Source organism: Gallinula chloropus (genome assembly GCF_964237585.1).
Source record: "Gallinula chloropus genome assembly, chromosome: 12".
NCBI classification, from domain to species: domain Eukaryota; kingdom Metazoa; phylum Chordata; class Aves; order Gruiformes; family Rallidae; genus Gallinula; species Gallinula chloropus.
In genome coordinates, this window is record NC_140097.1 from 5,409,344 (window position 1) to 5,432,443 (window position 23,100).

The 23,100-nt window shown below is 44.1% G+C and overlaps 1 protein-coding gene across 1 annotated transcript in view; it reads right to left on the reverse strand.

Moving 5' to 3' along the window:
• MITF (melanocyte inducing transcription factor) overlaps positions 1 to 23,100 on the reverse strand; it is a 99,104-nt gene that overhangs the window by 17,126 nt on the left and 58,878 nt on the right. The gene's annotated exons all lie outside the window — the stretch shown is intronic.

Sequence of the window (23,100 nt, forward strand, 5' to 3'; positions counted from 1 at the left end):
TCTGTAGCACTTATTGTTGAATATGCTACTTCACCAACAAGCCCTACTTGTCTGCCACAAGTTGCACATTTCTTTGCCTCCTCAAGCACCAGATACCACTGCTCTTCTCCCTTAACCCTGCCAGGGCAATGGGATGTTACAAAGCTTCTCCTCTATGCACCCACTATCCACCCCTCCACACTCCCAGGAGAGGGACCAGCAAACCTCCAAGATCCATGTCTTGACTCTGCATCACCAAACACTGTGTTATTTATAATATATACCGATGCACTGGACTGACTCCACTGCACATCAAGTTTTGAAACACACACTGCCTATCTGACATAGGATTTTTTGTTGGCAAAACACATACTTCTTTCACAAGGACATGCTTTCTCCAAGATTTAGCTGTATCACCCTACACTCGTGTGGTTGGCTTTATTACACTGCTCTTTTTTCTTGTTTGTTTTTTTTTGAAATGAGAAAAAAAGTTGTGAACCTTAAATAAAGGAGCCACATTCTGTCTCAAACTTCTAAGGTGCAGATTTCTACTTAATATAGAAGTGTAACTATTTGAGAATTTCAGTCCTGCTGAGAATCACATCCTCTGGTACAGGGCAACAGATTCCAGGTGCAGTTCAGAAGCTACCACCTGCTTTTTTTCTTTTTTCCTTTGCTTTTTCTTTTTGAGGGGAGAAGGAAATCTTCAAGACAATCTTAAAGGTCTTTTCCAACCTAAGTGATTCTATTCCTCTGCCCATTATCATTTCTGTCATTGAATTGCTCCAAAAATGATGCAAAGGAGATTCCAAGACTGAAATGTCTTTGGCCTAGACCATTCTCCTCTGCAGTCTCTACATCAAAGGGGACCCAAATGTACATCTTGGGATGTTTGTCCAAGTGGGCACCAGTCATGGTCAGCCTGTAGATAAATCATAAAGCAGTCTTACTTTTTGACAAAGCATCTCACAAGCAGAGCTTGTGAACAAGAGCTTGTGAGCTGCAGAACAAGCCCAAAACCAAAATTACACGAACCCAAATATGAAACCATGGATAAAAGTTTCAACTTAAGATCTAATTTTGGTCCTCAGCCCCTTCCTGCCTTTGGGGTAGGGAATGGTTTTTGTTCTTCCAAATTCGTGATAGAGATTGGATTTACTCCCTGAAAAATGCATCTGAATGAGGTCAGATGAAGGATGGCTCACTGGCAGCCCACAGCCTAGTTTCAGCAGGTGACTATGCCTTCATAATTTGTATTCAGATGCCTTTATCAATCTGCTTGGGTATGGAGCTTCTGCTTACATGGTTCGTATCTCAAGCAGAGGAAAGGCTTTCCCATACCTTCGCTAGTCTCGACATCTGACTGCTAATCCCAGTGCATACATCCAGTTCAAGTATCTGAGGAGGAGAAAAACAGCTCCTGAGAAGCTTCCTGTTCCTTCCACATCAGAGATACACAGTAATAACCCATAAATGTAGAGCAGATTTTTCCCAGCCCTCGGCTCTAGTGTCAGTCGAGCAAACATTTAATCAATGGCTTTCACTAGCTTTAAGCATACACACAGTATCAGTGGGAATTTTAGGTGTAGTTCAGACTATGTTCTTCAAAATCCTTGTATTATATTACACATCAGTGACAGGACTAGTGAGTAGACCCACACACTTCCCGCAATCTGAAAATCCAGAAGTGTTTCCCACTAAGGTGATCAGGGCTCAGGAATTCAAACACAAAGCACCACGCTCAAATAGTTCCTCTGTATCAAGCCAACACAAGCAACCAAAACAACACTTCTGATAATTTCCTTCTCCTGTCAAGTCTTGCTGGGAATCACTCAGACTTAATTTACTCAAAACTTGCTAATGATGGCAACGGTGCTACGTGGCAGCAGAGTAACATACCCTACTCCTACTTGATATGTATGGATCAAACCCTTTTTGTGGGGGGACACAGGAGAGTTGAGTCTTGAGCAGCACAAGGTGAGGAAGCCTTTTGGCTTGGCCAATGTGCTTTGCATGGTGTCATCCAGAAACTAAGTGGTTCATGATTAAAATAACGGGGACCTTAAGAGGCTCAAGAGGTAGGTCCATGCAAACTGCATGAAGTTCAACAAAGTCAAGTGTGAGATCCTGCACATGGGCTGGGGCACCCCAAGCACAGCTACAGGCTGGGTGCAGAATGGGCTGACAGTGATTGTTAGTTTTACTGACTTGTGATGTTTCCTGTAACTACCAAGCAATTCAACACTTGGCAATGAAATTGCCCAGATTTTTGCAGGTATCTATACTGTTACCAGTACTGCTGGTTTAGTCAAGTTCCCACAACATTCGCATTAAGTGAAGAAAAGACAAACAGGCTGAGCAGAAAAATCACCAGAAACAAAACATGAAATGAATTAAAAGAGAACAAAGACTGAACTAGCCATACCTAACACCCAGATGTAGGAGAAGGCCTTGCCCACCCTGAGGACAGCAGTAATGTCCCACCTCTGGTAGGCTCGCCTGCACAGGTCTCCTCACCACCAGGAGTTCCTTCACTGCCTCTTGGTCTTCCCCACTTTTCATCTCCCCCCTTTTCAAACTGGGTATCACACCCCCATCTCCCTCACCTCCTCTGGCACCACCATCACTCCAGAGGCCCTGGCCACCCCCACACTGATCAGCCTCTGCCATGCTGAGGTGGTAGGAACCAAAACGGCTTCCCCTCCTCTACTCCTCCTGGTTGAGCTTACGGACACAACATCCTTTTCCTAGCAAAATGCCAGTTGCTAAGGACCAGGACATGGAGTTAAGATGTGGAGACCTCACGGCTGTGCATGCAAAGCTGAAGATGCCCCAAATCCCTCCCCAGTAAGAGACAAGTGACCGAAGGCCATCACAATGCCAGCAGAGCTGGGCTGCCCTGCTCCTCCAGCCCCCACGAGCTGGGAAGGAACATATTCCCATTCCCCAAACCACACAGAGGGAGATTCTTCTCACCAAAACATCACTAAACCTTCCTGTGAAAGTAAAGGCAAACCACTTAAATGAAGCATTAAGCAGAGACAGGCTTGGGTGCAGGGACATACCAGGGATTTACAGAGGACAGCTAACCAAGGGGGAGAAAGACTCTTCACCCCACCCCCACTTTCTTTTTTTCTATGTTTTAAATATTATTTCACTAAAAAGACCATTTGTTTTGAGTAAATTGCCTTAGGACTTAGCTTAGAATTACAAATAAAATACTTGTCGTCAGTTTCCTCAGTTCAATAGAACTTTTTGTTGCTTAGACAGCTAAATGTCATGGGATTTTTAAGAAAGGTTAAAATTCTGTGTCATTTAACAATTAATGGCACCCAAAGGAAAACGATACGAACCCACATCCACTGAAGTGTTTTGCAAGGGCTACAGGCTTTGGAAAGTTGAGTCCAATGCATCAGAAAGTCTGTTCAACATGTTAGTCTGGGGCTTCAAAGCAGCTTTTTAAAGCTGGTTCGACCCATCACTTTCAAGGATTAAAAAAAGATAATACATCAACAGTGACAACAGCAAACTGTTTTCTAGGACTCTGAATAAAAACAGAGCTGTATAAATAGATGTCTGTCCTTTCAGGCTAGGGGAAAAAATAAATAAATGAAAAAATCTGAGGAGAATGACATATGAGGATAATCAATTAACTGCATGTTGCATTAAGCTATTCATTCTCCCAAAGTTTTCTAATCCAGATTCAAGAGTCTTTAAGTCATATCCACCAGAGCTTGACAACTGAGTCTGAAAAATCCTGAAGACCATAAAACCCCTCCAATTATTTAATTAAAGTATTGATCATGGGTTTCACTGCAACGCCAGGAAGTGCCCTTCCACCACCCAACTCAGAGCAATCCAACCAACCAGCCAGACAGTGGCTTAACTCAAAGGCATTTTCCCACACGCTGTGTTCAAACATGAAGCACCAGCCTGACATTTCTGCCCCTAAAGACGTCAGCGGCCTGAAGTCACTTCGCATGGGAATTTCAGTCCTCTTGCTTTCTGAACAACCTTTCCAGTCCTCCAAGATGGAACAACCACCTCAAATGAAATGTAATCAAAATTAAGCTGACTGGGTTGTGATTGAGGGGGGAGTTCTTTACAAAGAGAGTGGTGAGGGGCTGCAGCAGGCTACCCAGAGAGGTGGTGGATGCCCCATCCCTGGGGCTGTTCAAGGCCAGGTTGGTTGGGGCCCTGAGCAACCTTGTCTAGATCATGCCTGAAGGTTGGCAGCCCTGCCTGTGGCAGGGGGCTTGGAACTATCTGGTCCTTGGGGTCCCTTCCAACCCAGGCCATTCGATGATTCCATAACTTCTCCAGGTGCTGTTCTCTCCTTCCCTCCATCTTTTCCAGAACAGACTTGCTCCCCTTCCTTTTAGTCCACAAGTGGTGAAAAGAAAACTGAAGAGGAAGGCCAAGAGCAGGAAAAAGGGGAAGAGTTACTTGTATTGGCAGAGGAATGACAGGCAGGATAAGTCCATTCCAGCATTTTACCCGAGTCAACGCAAGGAAACGACAGCAGTAATCACAATAATACTCCCCAGATACTTAATTCATCCCCAAACCCTCTGAACTTGAAAAACCAAGGCAGGTATGAGAAAGTTACTCAAGGTCTGGCATGCCGATTGCAGTCCAAGTGGATCATCTTCGAGCACAAATAGTTAGGAAGAAGAAAAGGCACATTGTACAGGACGAGCATCATTTACACAGCTCGGCGTTGTTTCACCCATCACCAGAAATTCCTCTGCATAACGTGACTTTTTCTCCAAGGCAAAGACATGAAGCAGACAACAAGAACAAAGTTTTTGTGGATTAGTATTTAAAAACTGCTTTAGCTATAGGAGCACATGACAACAGTATCTAAGGAAATTAAAGAGAGGTTAGCCAGATTTGCTTAAGGCAACAGGAATTGATGTAATTTGCAGGTTAGTGGCATGCCAGCTGCCATTCCACAAGTGCAGCTTTCAGACAGGGTTCAGTCCTTTGAACTGCTGCATTTTTTTGGTAGGAAACCAGCATTTCAGCTGTTTACTTCCTAACACACATGCCATGAATTTTTATTTTATACAGTTACTGAGAGGATAACCAAAATACCATTGCCACATTTTAGGACAGACAAGTAATTGACTCCAGACAACGTCAGACACAATGTTTTTGGCTATGGTTTCACCTACCCCAGGTGCCTCAGAGCACAAGTATTTCATGACTTGCAAGGAACATAAGCCACGCAGAAGCATCTGACAGGCAAGTCTGAATTCAGGATTGCCATGGTAAACAGCTGAATTCAAACTCCTCATATCTACGTCCACTCCTGCCATCCTCTCCCATACAGAAGCTGTGTGGCACTTTCCTTGGCACTAGAGGGTTTGAGATTGCTGACATGGAACGACTCCTGCTTACAGGAGTCACCAAAGACAGACAGAAAGTTGCTTACAGAAAGCTCTCTTGCAAGAACTGGTGTAGAGAGGTCAACTCAAGAGGGAGCACAGGCATAGGGCTACTGGCATTTCAGCTGCCTGAAAGCCAGTACAGATGGTCTGAAGGCATCTCTAATCCCAGCTTCCCCTCACAAAGCCCAAGGACAGCCATCTGTCCTTCCAACAGCCCAAGCAGCACCAACACAAGATTTACCAGACCACTCTCAACACAGTTCATTACCGACTTGATGGAGTCACTTCAGAGAAGTAAAAGTATTTGCCCAACCTTATCTTCCTCCTAAGGCTGTCAAACAGTTTTAGCCAGTGCCAGCTTTGACTTGCCATCACATATTTAGAGCCTGAGCAAGACTATCAGTTACATTGCACAGGGGTTATGAATCCAGCCACCTTTCCAGCCCTCAGTAACCCCTGCTAGACCTGGTGTCTTCATGACTTCACTCTACTGCATTTCCCTCATGTGGCAGGGAAGAGGTTCAGAAGACCCAGCAGGGCCTTGACAGGTCAGATTGCTTCTGAATTCACATCAACCCTCACACGTGCAAAGGACTTAGAGGTCCTGGGTGTATTTTCTAGAGCCCACCATGCACTTTCCTATACAAGAGGAAGAACATGAGTTCTTCCTCAAGTCCTGCAATGCCCTGTTGAAGCAGCTTCCAGGGGTGAGAAGAGGCATCATTCTCCACATCTAGTCTTGCTCAAATTGTTTATTTGTCAAAATGTGAAGAATGCAAACAGGACTTGGTAAAAAAAATAATAATAAAAACCTTTCTTAGAAAACAATAAAGAAGAAAACAGAAATCAGTTTTGTGCAAAGATGTTCAATAAAAAGCAACCAGAGCTAAGCTTAACATAGGAGAGATGGCACATGCTGCCCAAACTGTAAATAAAAAGCAAAAGAAAGGGAAAAAACACAAATTTGATACTCCCAAAATTTTAACCCCCTGTATTCTCAACACTGGTTTTGTTTATCACCATGAGGTCTGTGAAAGGTTGCTCAATCCGACAGCATGCTAGAGACAGTTTAGAGCCAAGAAAATTTCCAGTATTGAGAAACTGAACCTTCAGCACTGTGGGGCTAAGCAAGAAGTGAGCCTGATTTAAAAGTTTTTCAAATCCACACTGCTAGCTTGGGGGAAAGAACTGGTGTTCAGGATATTGCCTGCGGGCTGCTAAGTATTTGTTGACAAAATTTCAACGTTGAGCACTGAAACACAAGGAGAGAGATGTAAAAATGGCACCAGATCAAAATATTTCAAACATCCAAAAGCTACAAACAGAACCAGTTGCATCCTTCCCTTTTTTAAAATAAAAGCTGTTTATAAATTCAAATGCAACTTTTGGATCATTACATTCAAGGGACAAAGCCTGCCCACTTTGGAGGCACACTGCACATCAGGAGGACATCATAGAATAGTTTGGGTTGGAAGGAACCTTTAAAGGTCATCTAGTCCAACCTCTGCATCTTGTGTACTTGTCTAAAAACCAATCTAGGTGAAAGACTGTTACACTCATTGTTCACACAGTTACAGGGGACAGAGAGGTTGGCAACGTGCTCTCAAGGTCACTTACAAAGCACATAGTGAGAACGTGCCACGAATCACAACCCAAATGTGCAAACATGAAACCAACACACCAAACCCAACCGGTGCCACTCAGTACACGCTGGAACAGCCTGGCCTGTGCATCTGCTGAGAAACCTTCCTCCTCAAACTTACAAAGCAGCATCCAAATAGGAGAGTGAAAATAATCTCGGAAGGCCCATTGATTTTAACAAACCCCTTGGCCCCACGCTGGCTGCAGCACAAAGGACACTTGCCCCAGCACACCCCTATTGCAAGGCTACCCTGCTTTGCAACACATACAGAGCACCCCCAAAAGTTAGCAAGAGACTGAAGACTTTTGTTAATTCAAAACAGTTTTATGCTGTTAACATGCCCTGAGCTTCTTCCTGCACGTCACAGCTAATAATTAGAAAGACTTAGCCAGGCTCTATACCACTTTGCCTACAGCTGATGCTGCCTCACGTCAGCTCCAATACGGAAGGCCTGAATAAGCAGAAGAAGAAAGCAGCCTAGATCCATCCCTGGCATTCCCACTATTAATACAACCATTAGGCACAGCCTAAAATAATAATAAATCGCTGACTTCATTTAAGCAAAGGAAAGCAAGCTGCTTACCCCCGAACTGCTTGATTTTTATCCTTCTGTTCAACGAGCTGTGATGTTATTTATGACTGTACTAAAACCTACCGAGTTGTAATAAAACAGTTTCGGTACCTCAGAGTGCTTGATCATCATGTTCTGTAATGTAAGATAATCCAAGTCACCTTCATGCAAACTCAACTGGCTACGATCTGAAGCATTCTGCTAAATACCTGAATTGGGATTATTTTATTTTTTGGCAAGCCACAAAGCTCACACACGCCTTGTACAGGGTGGCAAGCCATGGCTCAGGAGGGGAATTAACCCAAGGGGCCAAACTGATGCCACACAGCATCGAAACTGAAAGCCAGCACTTTTGAACAGTGGTGGCTCTTCCCAGGGAGTAGAGTGGTGATGTCCAATGCTTCCACTAAACAATTAGTACTCCTTTTATATCCTGACATCTCACTCCCAAAGTAGGTGCTACAGCAGACATCAGGGTAGCCACAAGAGATTAAAGGTAACAACAGTAAGAAATTTAATATGGTTGTTCCACTCTAACTCCAGAAACCACAATTAAACTTCAGGTTTTAGTTATTTCTTAGCTAGAGGAACGCTGCCACAATACTTGTGTAACACAAAGACATATTTAAGGCAAATGGCCATTAGGTTGCATGACCTCACCTCTGCGCCCCACGATCATATTCCCACAGCAGTCAGGCGACAGCTATCAGCTGGCTCCCAGACAAAAAAAAAACCCCAACCAAGACTAGCACTGGCTCATTTATTAAACAAGGATGCCAACATTTCAGCCAGTTTAAGATCTCAGGCCTTACATACATAGAGACATGGCATCACGATCTATTTTATACTTACAAAAACAACACGCAGCCACTCGGCCGTTTTTGTAACCTTCCCCACACCTGCCCCTCCGCGTCTTCCAGAGATGAGCTGTTGAAAACCCTTCTCCTCATGTTATTTCACATATGGCAGGCAAATAATTAGTTACGCTGTGAGATGAGAAGCTCCTGTCCACATCAGTGACCCCCAATCAGGCCAGAGGATGTAGCATTTGCAGGGCCATCACCTGAACTGGTGTAACCTTTGGCAAAAGCAGGGTTAGCTGTCCGTAAGCCCTGTTTACATCGCAGTCATTGAGACAAAACTGCAGTTGGGATTGTTACTTCCAGAGATCCTGCACAAGCCTGTTCCTTACCATGAAAACTTAAAGACTGTGAAAACCAGGTTATATACAGCGATAGTTTGAACTTCTGCTGTGATGCTCTCCTGGCACAGACACATACCCTGGCATGTTTGAGCTCATTGGAGACCTCCAGCCTGCAATGGACTACAAGCTCTTGATTCTCCACTACATGAGTCCCTACCAAGGTTGTTGGGGTTAGGGGTCTTTCTGCAGGACAGGAATCACATTTTCTTACACGGCACCAGAAAAATTCCACCTCCCCAAGCAGCTTACAGAAAACTCTGCTCAGTGGTTTCATCTGAACTTCAAAAAAGCACAAGCCCAGCAACTCACCAGGAGAGGCTCATTCACAAACACAAAGAACGTGTGTTATAGTTCCAGTCCTTCCAAAAGGTTAGCTGCAAATCAGAATTGCCAAGAAATTCAGAAGCAATAGTTTTGTCAGAAGATCAAAACCTCTTCTGAGAAGGAACTTTAGGGCCTCCAGGCTTGGTCTCAGACGAATCCTATTTAAAACCGCACCGTACCCACACTAACGCAGCCCTTCAAGTGCTCTTACAAGAGCAGAACTACGTGTGCAAAGGGAAACAGGCATTAATATCTTCCACTAAAACCCGGTTTATTTACTTAAAAAAATCATGCATCTACTTTTAACACTAAAAAACTACAAACAACATGACATGTATTGTGCAACACATCTCTGCTCACTGATTGATGACACACACAAAGTTTTGGATACCCAAGAAATAGATGTGAGCATAGCACAACTCAAGGCAAAGAGATGCTAGAGTTAGGTGGATGTAATTAAAGATTAGATGTGGACTAACTAGATCCTAACTCCATCTTCCCCACCTTCCTTGCCCTCTCCTAAAGCTCGAGTACAAACCCACCTCAACATATCACTACTTTAAAGAGGATGGAATAAATATTTTTAGAAATCTTAATGCTTCAAAAATGCAAATAAGCTCATACTGAATAGAATTTATTTTAAATTAAATAAAAGTCTGAACAAGAGGGGAAGTACAAGTCTGGGTTGTTTGGGTTTTTTTAACATCTGCTAGCAGCCAGAAGAGATGTCAGTATATCCACCACAGCAAGCACATGGGTTTTGGCAATGGCAAATGTAACTGCAGCTTGTCCCAAGGACACCCCTGCACACTCAAGCAGTGTGGTGCAAGACACAGGACCCTGCAGGGGAATGGTTCAGAACACTATATGCATTTCAAACCATTCCTGTCAGACTGGCTCTAGTCTGTCCTCACAGACTGAACTCCCAGGAGTGGCTGGAGAACATGAGGTCTTCTCTTTTAACTTCCTCTGACATGAATCTAATTAGTACTCATCAACAGCACCAGGTGAAAATAAGCTAATGTTCAATAACTGGTGGCAACTGGGAATTGACTTCCAAAGTGCTTTGTTACTCCACACTAAAGGCAGAGCTGCCCTGAGAAGGTGTTAGTGCTGATGTCAAACAGACCTCTTCAAAAGACCTTTTTTAAAAACTCAAACTGCCTCAGCAGTAAGTCCCATGTAATTTTTAACGTGGCCCCACAAATGCACCTACTGGAGCAACCACGAGGCAGCAAGGACCAGGGCTGCACAGGACAGCATCTGCCACCTTTGCTGCGTCACAGAACCACATCCAAAAAACCAAACACGGGCACAAGTGAAGAATTAACTTGAGTAACAGCCAAAGCTGCTTCTGCTGTACCCATCTGGGCTCTATTGGCTCTATACAGCCGGTCACAAAGGCTATTTAGATGTGTCTTCTGGAATGGCAGCTACTGGAGAAGAAAAAGCGGGATTAACTGTGCCCCTCTGCCGTTGTTCCCTGGGTCGGGCAGCAGTCAGCATGTTCCCTGCTCCGTATGGAAGGTGGTGCATCTAGATGCACTGCGCTCAGATCACGCAGAGCCACCGAGAGTCACGAGGAGCCCTCACAGCCCTTAACCAGAGCACGTTAATGGAAGTAATACATTTTCCTGGGGAAGGTGCAAGTCCAGAGAGAAGGGATTTCTAAGGATAACTCCTGAGAACAGGTAGAAGACTCAGCTGGAAGTATTGTCCTTGTTATTTGCATTTAACACGGTTGGGAAAGGCAGAAGGCAGCTCTGAACAGGGACCCATGCAGGAAGCAGCACTTCCCACAGAGAAGCCACTGACTGAATAGGCAGTGCTTTTCTTCCCCCCAAAAGCCAGTGCATTAGAAAAGGATAAACTCTTTTGAAAAGCCACAGCAGCATAATTAAATACCATTTTCCTTTTTCCACAGCAAACCTTACGGGGCTGAAGCCTTAAGGAATATATAAACTTCCATGTGAATGGAGCCCATTAACTGCCCTGCGATGAATGGTGCCTGTGGTCCAAAATTCATTTCCTTTTAGAAAGCAAAGAGGATAGAAAGCTTACGATCTGGACACACCAGTGCTGACTCATTCAAGGTCGTTTTACTCCCTTCCCTGAACAAATTGTTTCTTTGAGACCCGGGCAAATGTGGTCTTTCAGAAGAGTAGAGTTTTGGTGGGAGTCAGGAAGCAGAATTGTAAAACAAAGTAATACTGTAGTAAAACACTATTAGACTGCTCAAAGGATGACTTTTCAACTGCTAAGTTTTGATAATGGAGATGATTACTGGGTTGTTTTTTTTTAAACAGAAGCCTCACTTCTCAGCATTTTCTGTAAGAAAGCAAGAATTAACTTTAAAGCTGTTCCTGAAACGCTAATGGTGCATCAGAACAGCCCTACTTCCCATGATGCTGCAGCAGTGCTAAAAGCAGGTCTCTCCCAAAGCAAGTTTATCAGTACAGCTGTTATTGGGACAGCAACAGCTCCCAGGAATAAGTCTTTCTGGAGAACATCACACCCCTTAGACAGGGTTCCCTAAAACCCAGATAGAACAAAACCCCCACATGCCTAAGGTAAAAACACAAGCAGGGAGACATCACAAACCCGGGTAGCTGGTAGAAATCGTAAAGGCAAGGGTTAGTGTGCTGCCTATAGGTCTTTGCCAGGACCTTTATAAAGATGTGGCATTGGCAGATCAGTTGCTTTCTGCACCTCAATCTTGAAATGAGCTTCTCTCAAGGAAGGCAGCATTGTCTTCTTAAAAGACAACTTCCATTAGCTGTCTGTTCAGATTTTCTTCTGAAAAGAAGAGAAAGATGTAATTCATGGCCAACCCTTAAGTCCATAAACTGAATTTTGATGGTTTCAACCAGGAATTTCCTGGTGATTTTTAGGAAGGAAGCCTGAAACACAAGCTTTGATTCATCTCTCTCAACATACAGTACTCACGAAGAAGTTTTAAGTCAGAGTAGTGGTTCAATGCCACTACCAGCGTATTTTAATATAACACTTCACTGGCACAGAAAAAGAAACGTCAGTGTTAGGTAGGGAGGGGAAAACAGTTTGAAACTCACTCCTTGGGTTTTCTGGAGTTCGCAGCAGTGAACCTTCAGGCCCAGACCTTTTACAGATGCTCAGCTGCCTGCCTGCTGCCAAGGCCCGGAGCTGAGCAGCGGCTCCCACCACTGCAGGACATTCAGCATCCCTCGTGGCCTGTGACGTTCTTCTGGCAGCGAAGCTCCCACCCTCCTTCCACATTTAAAGGACAGGATAGCTGGCAAGATGCATTGCTCCAGGACAGAACAGCTCTTTGAAACCTTGGTTTCTTTAAACACGCTCCTGCTGATGTCAATGCGTTCACTTGCAGTTGCAACACAGATTCCAGCCAAGTCAGTAACAAAAATGCTGTTGTTGAAGCCAGGACTGCAAGTCGGTGGGTTGTATGCAAACAGCTAACGGCTTCTGGGTTGTGTAAGCCACATTCATTCAGAAATACACCCATAGTTTTTCTACCCCCCACCCCCCCAAGAAAGCCATCCCATATTTCAAACGACTTCTCTTTCACTAGCTCACATGGTCCACATCAACCAGGATGCAGAGCACACAGCACAGAAATGTAACATAACACAGTTGTGTCCTGCACAGCTCCGAGGAGCAGGAATGCTCCACTGAAAGACACACTCCCCTTTCGTCACTTAAACCCTTTTTAGTGTTCCAGTCTTGCTTGCTGAGCAAGTTCATCACTTCTACTGGCTGCCAGCAGCGGGTGTAGTTTAAAGAGGCAGCTTGCCTATCCTGGACTTCCTAGCTGTAACTGGATTTTGCATGTAACAACTCTTACATACAGCATTTAGCCGGTTAATGGGTTAAAGGTACCTCTAGGACATAAGTAGGTGAAATAAAACAGCAACACAAGCAAACAACACAATTAGAATAACGTGCCAAAACGGGTTTTTAACACCTGAGTATTATCCGTCCTCAGAGGAAGGAACAGTCTAGAAATTGCACTTCCCCAGCAGCTGAGAGCGTTCCCAAGAACTAACACACACTCCTGGAATCCCTAATGCCATCTGCTGAGAGATTTGGAAAGTGCAGCACAGCCTGTGACACCTGAACGCGTTCGCTGTGCCGCTGTGTGTTCTGCATGCCGGTGTAGTTACTGTGATGCTGGTGATGAAATGCACAGTTCCAAAGGAAAAATAAAGCAAAAAAATAAAAAAAACCTGGCTTGAATCGTCTAAGTTACCCAAGAATTTTCAAAGAACCAGCTGGAATGTCAATGCTGATACTCAGCAAGCAGGGAACACTAAGGCAGGGGTCCAAAGATATTGCTCCAGTATCACAACAACACGATGGGGGATTTGACATGGACACTCCAACTTTGCAAAAACAATGGCACTGAAGTGAGTTATGTTTGCTGGGTTTTTTTTTCCTTTTTACCTAAAAAAGATGCTCAGTTTTCTGGTCTACAGCATTACAAGCTGGAACACAGAAGCTAGTTAGTTGTAAGCCACTTGAAGATACATAAGTTTATTCACAAGTCTCAAAATAATAACGAGGTGGGTAAGTGGGCTCCAGTGGGAGTGTTCCTAGTGCCAGGCTGCAAGGCTGAGCTTCCACCCCAAACCCCAGCGCTCTCTGCAAGCATTTGGAGGCAGCAAGACATTTCCATAGATGGTAAGAACAGAATTTCTGAGAATTAAAGATTGTCAGGGTGACATTGCCACAAAGACCATCACATTTATTTTCTTTATATTTTTTTTACATTTACCAACCTGCCAAGCACACAAAAGCAGACACGTGGTTTTGCTGGGCTGCCCCAGAAACAAGCTCCATCTCAGGAGGTGCAAAGGGAAGATGAGCAAGGGGGATATTTTTTTTCTCCTTGCTCACACTGAAACACTGTCCCCAATTCTGCCCCAGACAGTACCAGTGAGTAAGAAGATGTTCAGAAAAAGTCTTCTACAGGATTCAAGACCTGGCAAGCCCACCCTAAGCAGAAGGCTAGCACAGCCTGCTTTTCCTCTAGCCCACAAGAGTTTTATAAGTGCTGCAATCTGACTCTGACGTTAATTATTAAAGGAAGATTTACAGCAATAGTAACTTTATTCTTTAGGTCAGACAGACCCAGCCAGATCCACTGGCCAGCAACTCGCTGTCACAAACTCAAGCTGGACGCTGCCACACAGAGATGTTCTCCGAGAGAAGTGCAAAAGGCAGCAGAATGCTGATCCAGCTCCAGCCTGAACCTCTTGTTTCATTTCTGACTCACACTATTCCTTTCACAAAGGACAGTGTATGAAGGTTTTCCTAAGCAAATACACACCAGATAAGTTCTGTCCTTGACTCAGGGACCATTTCCACCACAAGCACTGAAGAGATGTGTTACTAAAACACAACAAAACATGAAGCTGCCACTCATTTCCACAAGACAAAGGGTTAAAGCAGTTACCCATTTCCTCAGCTGGACCACTACTACTATTGTAAAGTCTGTATTCAGTTGAATTCCATCAGGCCAGGCTTTCTTAACACAATCTGACATGTACCTCTTCAAGATCTTGGATGATTTTTTTTTCCTCCTCTCTGCTTCTTGGTAGTAGACTCTAGAAATACATACACTCAAAAAGCCAAACAGTAATCCAAGTAATATTTAATTATCAAACTGAGGGGACTGATAACAGGATTGAATAATTTCTTTTTAAAAATAAAAAAAAAACCCACAACCAAAAAAACTGAAACACACTTGCCAGGTCCTTTACAGACAACACAATACTGGGGTTTGTTTCAAGTTCATAACTTGGCTCTTAAAGTAGTTGATAATGAACCAGCAGGCATTATTTTAAATCAGCCAGTTTTATTAAATGAGCCAGAAAGGAAAGAGGCAGGGCTAATTACCAACATTCCTTGATGAATTACCTAGCGGTGTGTGGTAAATCTTCGGGCGTCTTTTGTCTTTATCCCCAAATTTATCCCTTACTTATTTCTCAAGAGGTTAAAGGACATGGGGCTAATTAAGGAACCAACTCAGTGACAGACAGAATCATTCAAGGTAAGGCTGGTTTTTACTCTTTCAAGCTTTTGCATCTCTGCCTGGTACTTCTTAATCTAATTTAAAAAGGGGAAAAAAAAATACATACTGCTGTGAGGGGGAGGCAAGTGCTAATCTTGTCACGGTCAGGCAGGTTGAAATTGCCATGCAGTGCTGGGCAAAATGCTACATATTTGTAATTTAGCCAACAAGAAATTCCTTAAGCCTCTCCTGAATGGCAGGAATGTCTCCAGCTTGTCACTTTGAATTCATTCACCACGCAGGTTCAGCGTCTCGAAGAATAATGCTGCCAAACTAGCTGAAGGACTGAATATTTGCGAGTACACATAATACCAGAAGATTACTTTAAGCAGATCTAAGTGTTCACATTTAAAACTTAATGTCTACTCAAGGTGTCAGCAGGGCCCCCCTACCCTTAGACCTCCACCCAACTCCATGGTCGACAGTTGCATCTGGCTCCGGACACTGGTTTTGGCCAAATCAAGCTGAGGAAGCAACAAGCACAACTGAGCCTCTTCATACATCCCTGGCTCAACCAAGAAAGCAGAATAAGGTGGGGTTTAAATTAAGGTTCACCAAAAAATGACTTAATAGAAGTTGTTAAAACCTCATGGGCTGCAGAGCCTCATCGATGCTTTTAATACCCACAATTATGGGCACCTACAAACCTCTGGGAAGATTGCTGCAGCTCCAAAACACCCACTGACACATGGTGAACTACCATTTTCCCAAGGTCTAGTAACTCAGTCAGACAATGAGGAAAAAAAAAAGTTTTGAAGCTGTTACAGACCAAACTTCCAAGGTCTCCTTAACTTTGTGGAGGTTGTCATGTCAGTGGGAAGGCAGCAAATCCTCAAGACGACAAACTAGGGCATATATCACCAAGAACCTTCTACAAGGCAACCAGAGCTGGGACCTCCAGATACCTGTATCATTTTACATGAATACACATCTTTATTTCCTCTGGGTCAAAAATGTCAGTTCAAACTACCAGGTAACTTACTGTGAACTTGCAGGGGGACAGGTCCATGATAAGCAGCAGTTCCTCAGATACCTGTGCACCCTGTTCACAGTATCATTTGGCCTAAAAACACCCTGGCCCCCTCCAGCAACACAGTTCACTAGCAGCACACTTGTCCCTCTGCTTTGGTAGCTGTATTTTATGTCACGGTGACTAGGGCTGAAGATTGAAAGACCAGGCATCTTCATCAGCACCAGCATTTCTGTCAAGAGCATGGCAAAACATGTATTCAGACCCATGGGAAAAGGACATTTGGGGCGAAGGGTGAAAGCCATGTTTTGCACTACCAGCCAAGCAGTCAGATACTTGCACACCGAAGCATGCTGCTCCCTTGAATTCCACACATTTTTAATGGCTAATAACCTAGGTGTTAGGCAAGAGTTTACATTTTACCTCCATTACTAACCACAGACATCTAGCTCCAGTGCTTGTTTTTGAACAGCTTTCAACCCACCAAGCAAGCAAAAGATTTAAGGCCTGAGAGATACTTTTACTTACGTGAAGGCTTAGGAGACAAGGCAGGCGTTAGTGGGTCTGGAGTTACATGTGAGTTTTTCTTTAGGAAGAACTCGCTGTAGGCTGAAGTAACGTATACCAGAGTCACTGAGCGTAAGTAACTTCAGTTTAAATGCTCTATCTGTAGCTCAGCAAGTCTCAGTCTGGCAAATCTCTCATCTGAAGGTCTCAATTGCAAATAAACGCCATGCTTACATAACGTACCAGCACACACGCTACTGTCTCCCATTGTCAGGTTAGATTAAATTAACTTGTACTCAGATAAGCACAACCACAAACACACATTTGCTGTAGCAGATGCTGCCCCACGTTTATCTCGACGTCCCATTGTTCCTGTCCCTCAGAACCCTGAGTGAAGTCCCCCAAAGAATGAAGTTTTCCGGTAATTATTACACTGAGAGCAGCACAGCTAACTGCCCAGCCTTCCCTGCTAGGCAGGGCTGGTTACCACTGCAGGTCACCCTGTAATAAGCACACTGGAAAAGGGCTGGGAGGAAGTATTTTTTTATACATATACGTCCACAGTCATTAACATCACTGGGAAGGCACGCCTGGCATTTCAAAAACGAAGAAACACGGGGTATCTGATGAAAAAAAGAGCTTATCGTGGTGGTGCATTTAAAACCTGAATGAACAACGACATGAGGGTGAAGGCAGGAGGCCAGCCTGGTCGCCTGTATCCTTATGAGCAGCACAGCCACAGTACTGCACTCCTGTCAGCTCTGGAAATGATGCTGTAAGGGGAAGACAAGCACGAGCTGCAGCAACAGGATGGCACTAAGGATGAGCCAAACACACTCGTCCCACTATCAGCGGCAATAAGCCCCCGATACTGCTACGAGATGGGCAAAAGCTCTTAGAGCACTAAAGCAGAGTTCCAGTAAGCAGTACCTGGTCCTAGGCTTTGAGATGAAGAGGTTTCAGCTTGATCAGGATCCAGGTGAAGGGAGGAAGGATGCAGTGACAAGCCCTGGCAGTAAGGAGTTCTAATTCCACCACCTACCACAAAGACACCGACCTGGGCAGCGTGGCAGGGGATGCCTGGGGGTCTCTCAGTCCCAGATATGTTTTTTTAATATCCAGCATATTATAAACATTTTGGCATGCAAATACACTGTTAACAAGCTGTTAACAACAAGTATTACAAATGGGTCTGTGGCCTGTATTTCCATACAGGTTTTTATATAGACGTCGAGTTTTGGGGTAAACTGCCCCGTTAGCAAGGGCAGGCACTGTGTGGGAGTGCAGTCTGTACAGTCAGAGAGCAGAGATCTCAAACTGCAGATCACCAAAGCAGGACCTGCCTTGTCCAGATCCCCTGGAGCAAGGAAACCCTTTGCTCCTCTCGAGAAACAACAATAAAGGGCATGTCAGCATCCTGAAAGGGACCTGCTATATCATCTGCTGCTCAGGAGACCTGCTTTTACCTTATTACCCATAAAGCATTTATGCAGTGTCCAAACAACATCTGCACCACTGCAGGAACACACCAGTTGATGCAGCAAACACCCATAGTGGGTTCTCCCTGCAGCCCTCGAGCTGGACTTCGCAGCAGCACACAGTGTAGGACTCTGCCATCTCCACACCTGGGCTGGACAGAAGCTCCACTCTTAAATCCCCAGTGGCAGACCAAGAGGGAGGGAGATATGTGAGAAGTCCAGCAGATTTCTTACCATGCTATTCATTCGGTGTGACAGCGTTCCAGACGAAGGGGATGTAAACCAACCACATCCTCAGGAGCGTTAGCACGAGCAGCAGGGACAGGGACCACACTGTCTGCCCACAACACATCCGCTTCGGGTTTCTACCAACCCTTGTGCCATGGCCTGGCACATCTCATTAAAGACATGACAGCACAAGCATCAGAGCCATTCACCAACTGAGAAGCCCCAACAAATAATATGGGGGGGCAGAGGGAAGAAGTCTTCACCCTTCATTTTCTACCTTCCATCTCCCGCCTCTCCAAATTTCTGCAGTAAGTTCACTTTCTGGACAACTGCAAATTGTGTACATAAGACTAGGTGGAGAAAGTGGGTTTATAAGAAAAATTAAATAGAAGAGAGCAACCTTCAAAGGCAAGCCTTAATATCTCTAGTCTGAATACTTCTATCAGCAGAACTTCTCAAAGACTAACCCAAAAACCAAGCAGAGGGTCCTGCAAGCCTTGCACAAGGCATTCTGGTTGGTCATTTCAGCCTTGAGCGTCATTCCTTTCCCCCAGACCTTTCAGATGTTTTAAATGAAGGAAACCCCTTTGCCTAACGTGTCTCTTAAAAGCCTGTAAAGGGTGGTGACCCCACCATACTGCGACTGTGTTTTTGGTGAAGACACCAGAGGGACATTACGTACCACTCTGGTCATACATGTCAGCATTTCTGCCTACTGAACAAAAAACTCCTAAAAATCAGCTGCCTGGACTGATGCACAAGACCAAAAACAACAGCCAAGGTTTGGGTACCAGTGCCTGTGGAAAGGCAGTCATTCAGCAGGCAGGAGGCCACTCGCTGTATAGGAATCCTACCAGTCCCTTGGTAGGAAAGAAGGCTGGGGCAGGGTCTGTGTGAAATCAGAACACATGAAAACCAGAACCCGGAAACTCTACCACATCAACAAGAGATGCTCCCTAAAGATCTGTCAACAGACAGCTGCCAGGACTACAGGAGAACAGCTAATTTCATGCTACCAAGCAGGAAGGCAGGAACAGACGAGATCCACAACAATTATGGAGAAGTTGATTAAAAAACCAAACCAAAACCGTGCTCTCAGGGTTTCTGACAGCCAAGATTTCACCACCTTTAACAAAGTTAACTCCATAAGGAAAGGCATTAATAGCAGCACTGTTTTACAAACCAAGGGGCAAAAGCACGAAGCTGCCATCAGGTCTCCGTGAGTACAGGCAGGGACCTGAAGCTGGGTTAACCCTGCCCAAAGAGATGCAGCAACCAGTTCCCAGAGCCCAGCTCTGGAATGCCAAAGTTGAGATCTGCGGCAGTGCTTCTGCTCAACAGATCAGGACTCCTACCAGACAGAGAGAATAGCTGCCATCAAGAAAAAGAAAGGCTTCTTAACACCAATGCAGTATATAAAACTAGAATACATCTGTATGGAAGAAGTTACTCCACCAAACAACCCAGCAAACACATCTGAAGACAAACTCTTTCCAAAGAGGCTAACTCTTAAATGAAAATACAAATGTACTTTGTACCTCAGGAACAGATCTTGATCCAACATTGAAAGGGCTTGGAATTACTCCAGCAATCCACATTTTAAGTTCTATGCTCCTATATCCAAGGCAGAGCAAGAGGTTGAACTGCAGCAGAAGCCAAGAAACTCTCGTGCCATCTCTCTGTAGCATCAGTCCTCAGCTATCAACAGGAGAGGGATGAGAAGGTGCGTAAAGATAACCCAGCCCGTAGTGTGTGAAGCCAACATCAGCTCTGCAGAAGAACAACTGGAAGCTGTAACGAATCCTCCCTTGGCTGTCAGATTTGAAGAGATGCTGTTTCAAATGCAGCAGACCTACTCCTAGTCCACCCTCTTAATTGGCCTGTACAAAGCAACACCAAATTTGAATTCCAACAGGTCATTTCCTACCTTGCCAAGCTACATTACTTGGCAAAGAAGTGATGCAATAAGTCATTACTCAAGAAAATGAAATTCTATTTATTCATATGGCCTGGAGGGTTCCACATTATGCAATTTGGAGATACCTACACAGGGTGACATAAATTTGTATGTATTTCTCTTTCTTTCTGTCTTGTTTCTAAATTAACATCTTGAAAGCAATATAAAATCTGAGCTCATGAATGCCTTTGTCTCCTAGTAACTCCCAACTATCATCCTCAGACACGTGAATACAATTCTCCTTCTCAAACGAAGAGATGTGAGAGAAGAGGCAAGTCACAGAATGCAATTAAAACCATAAAAAGTTGACAAAAATCGACATGCTTGGAGTAAAGGGGGGGGTTTGATGCTAAGTTCCAAAGTAAACAAACTCAACAAAACCAGCTACTACATTTGGTCTTGTCTCCTTGTGAACAGTCAAAAAGATCTTCTAGAGAGTTGCTTTGCAGATTAACATTTCTGAAAGCATAAAACCACCCCCTTTTTGTCTACCTCATTCTTTAAGGTCACTAAATCCAGACCACCTGGATAATAAAGTTACCAATTTAGCTCCCTATTTATCTAATTAATACTACTTTTGTACAGCTCATATGGAAAATTTGTCTGCAGCTAAAGACCAACTGAAGTGTAAAAAGCAGCTGCAGGGAAATGATGTCACTCATGCACCAGTAACACGGGCAGAGCTGGCTGCCAGCGCAGCGGCACCGGGAAGATCCTGATTGATCGTTAATCTCAGCTTTTGAGCCAAATAACCTATTTAATAAAAACAACACCCTACAAGCCAGCATTTCTGCCTACTGAACAAAAAACTCTGTAAAACATCAGCTGCCTGGACTGACACAGAAGACCAAAAACTACCCAACAGCCAAGGCTGTTCAGTCCTGCTCTCACTGAAGCATCTCTGATAAGTTTTCAGCAAGATCATGACTTCAAGCCTGGTATTTTGTACTATTTTTTTTTTCCTTTTTTGGACAGAACTGGTTCATTTTTGGCAGTAAGGATAAAAGGATGAGTTGCTAGTTGATTTTGCCCACCAAAACCACAAACAATGAGGCTGTGCAGAGCAGTCTCCCCTCTCTCACGGGCAGAGAGCAAGAAGACTTGGTTTTGCTCATTATGGCTGTTTAGGTAAACGCAGCTGATGAGCTGACAGGCATCCTTCCCTTCCAGCAGGTAGCTCATGTTTCCACAGCCATCACCTTCAATGCACAACTGTCTGTCACCAAAAGGTAGTTGCTGCCAGTTACTGCTTTAGATTTACAAGCCAGTTAAGTAAATATTCTCTTAATTTTTCACTCTTCGGGGTGATGCATGTCGCCATTTGAGCCAAATACAAGTGCAGCGGAGGTGTCCTCCCTCTTTCCAGCAGACCCTCCTCTATCAGAAGACTGGGGACAGATCCTTCTTCCAGCCCTGCAGGACAATGATTCAAGTTTCAAGTCCTTCATGTGAAGCTTCCTAGCAGGGAGCAGGTTACAGATCCACAAGCAAATCCTATGACAAGCCAGCTCCTCATAACCGCACTGGTAAATAACCGAGCATCACCTCTGGGCTGCTGTGTCTTCTGTAGTTCATCCCTCTGAAACAAAGGGCTGCCTCACCTCCACTCTCATACAAAGATGCATTTTAAAATGAACAATATAAACAACTGCCAATGCTTCTTCAAGACATCACACTCATTCCTCAATGGTAAAGTACCATCAGAAAATAAATGCTTTCCTTTAAGTTTTTAGAAATAAACAACAGAAACCAAACAAAACAAGCCAATCTAAACTCATGTCCTAACATTGCAGGATGAAAGAATGTCATAAAGTTAAATAAGCATATGTTAGGTAAGTGCCTTCCACACAGAGATCCATAGGCATCTGCTGGATCTGAGTAACAACTACGGCATCACAACCTGGCAACAAGGTTAACTGCTACACACAAACACTGGGTGTAATTCACACGCCTCTTAACAAAACGGCTCTTCCCAGGACACTTCAAACTCCCTGCTACACATATGCATGCTCTAAGTACAGCAGATATAATTTTCACTGGAAATGTATGGACATGGGTGTGTGCATATATGGGCATACAGAATCATGGAATGGTTAGGGTTGGAAGGGACCTTAAAAATCATCACATTCCAACCCCCGAATCATAGAATGGTAAGAGTGCTTTGGGTTGGAAGGGACCTCAAAGATCATGTATATATATATATGTATTTTTATATATATATGTATATATATATATATAAATTCAAAATTCAACTGTTGCCTTTTTACTCCTAGATCAGAGACAACACTTGAGTATGACTCCAGCGTCCCAATCAATAACTATAATCAATGATTATACACCACAATGCAGCCTCAATAAAAGCACCCTACACTTCCACCGTTAAGCCTGTCCCAAACTGCCTCAACATCCTGAGCCCACAGGTCTATTTTTAAAACTCAGTCTCTGAACACGTAACATTGACGTGTAACAGCAATGAGCAAACTACAAGCAGATCGTAACCAAGCTCAGTTAACTTATTTGGTAAGAAGACGCTGATTGACTGGAAGTGGTTACTAAACATCCAACTGGAATAAAAAGATTCAGCCACAATGCAGAGAAAATAGGTAGCTCTTCAAAACTGGTGAAAACAAAGTTTTCATTAAGTATGTCAGCAAATCTCTTAAAACATGTTGCATTCTTACTCACACGTTTCACACTGCTTTACTCTACTTGGACTTACCCAGAGCATGAAATTTTCCTCTTTTCTTATAGCTGTTCACTTCCCCCCCACACACCCAAAG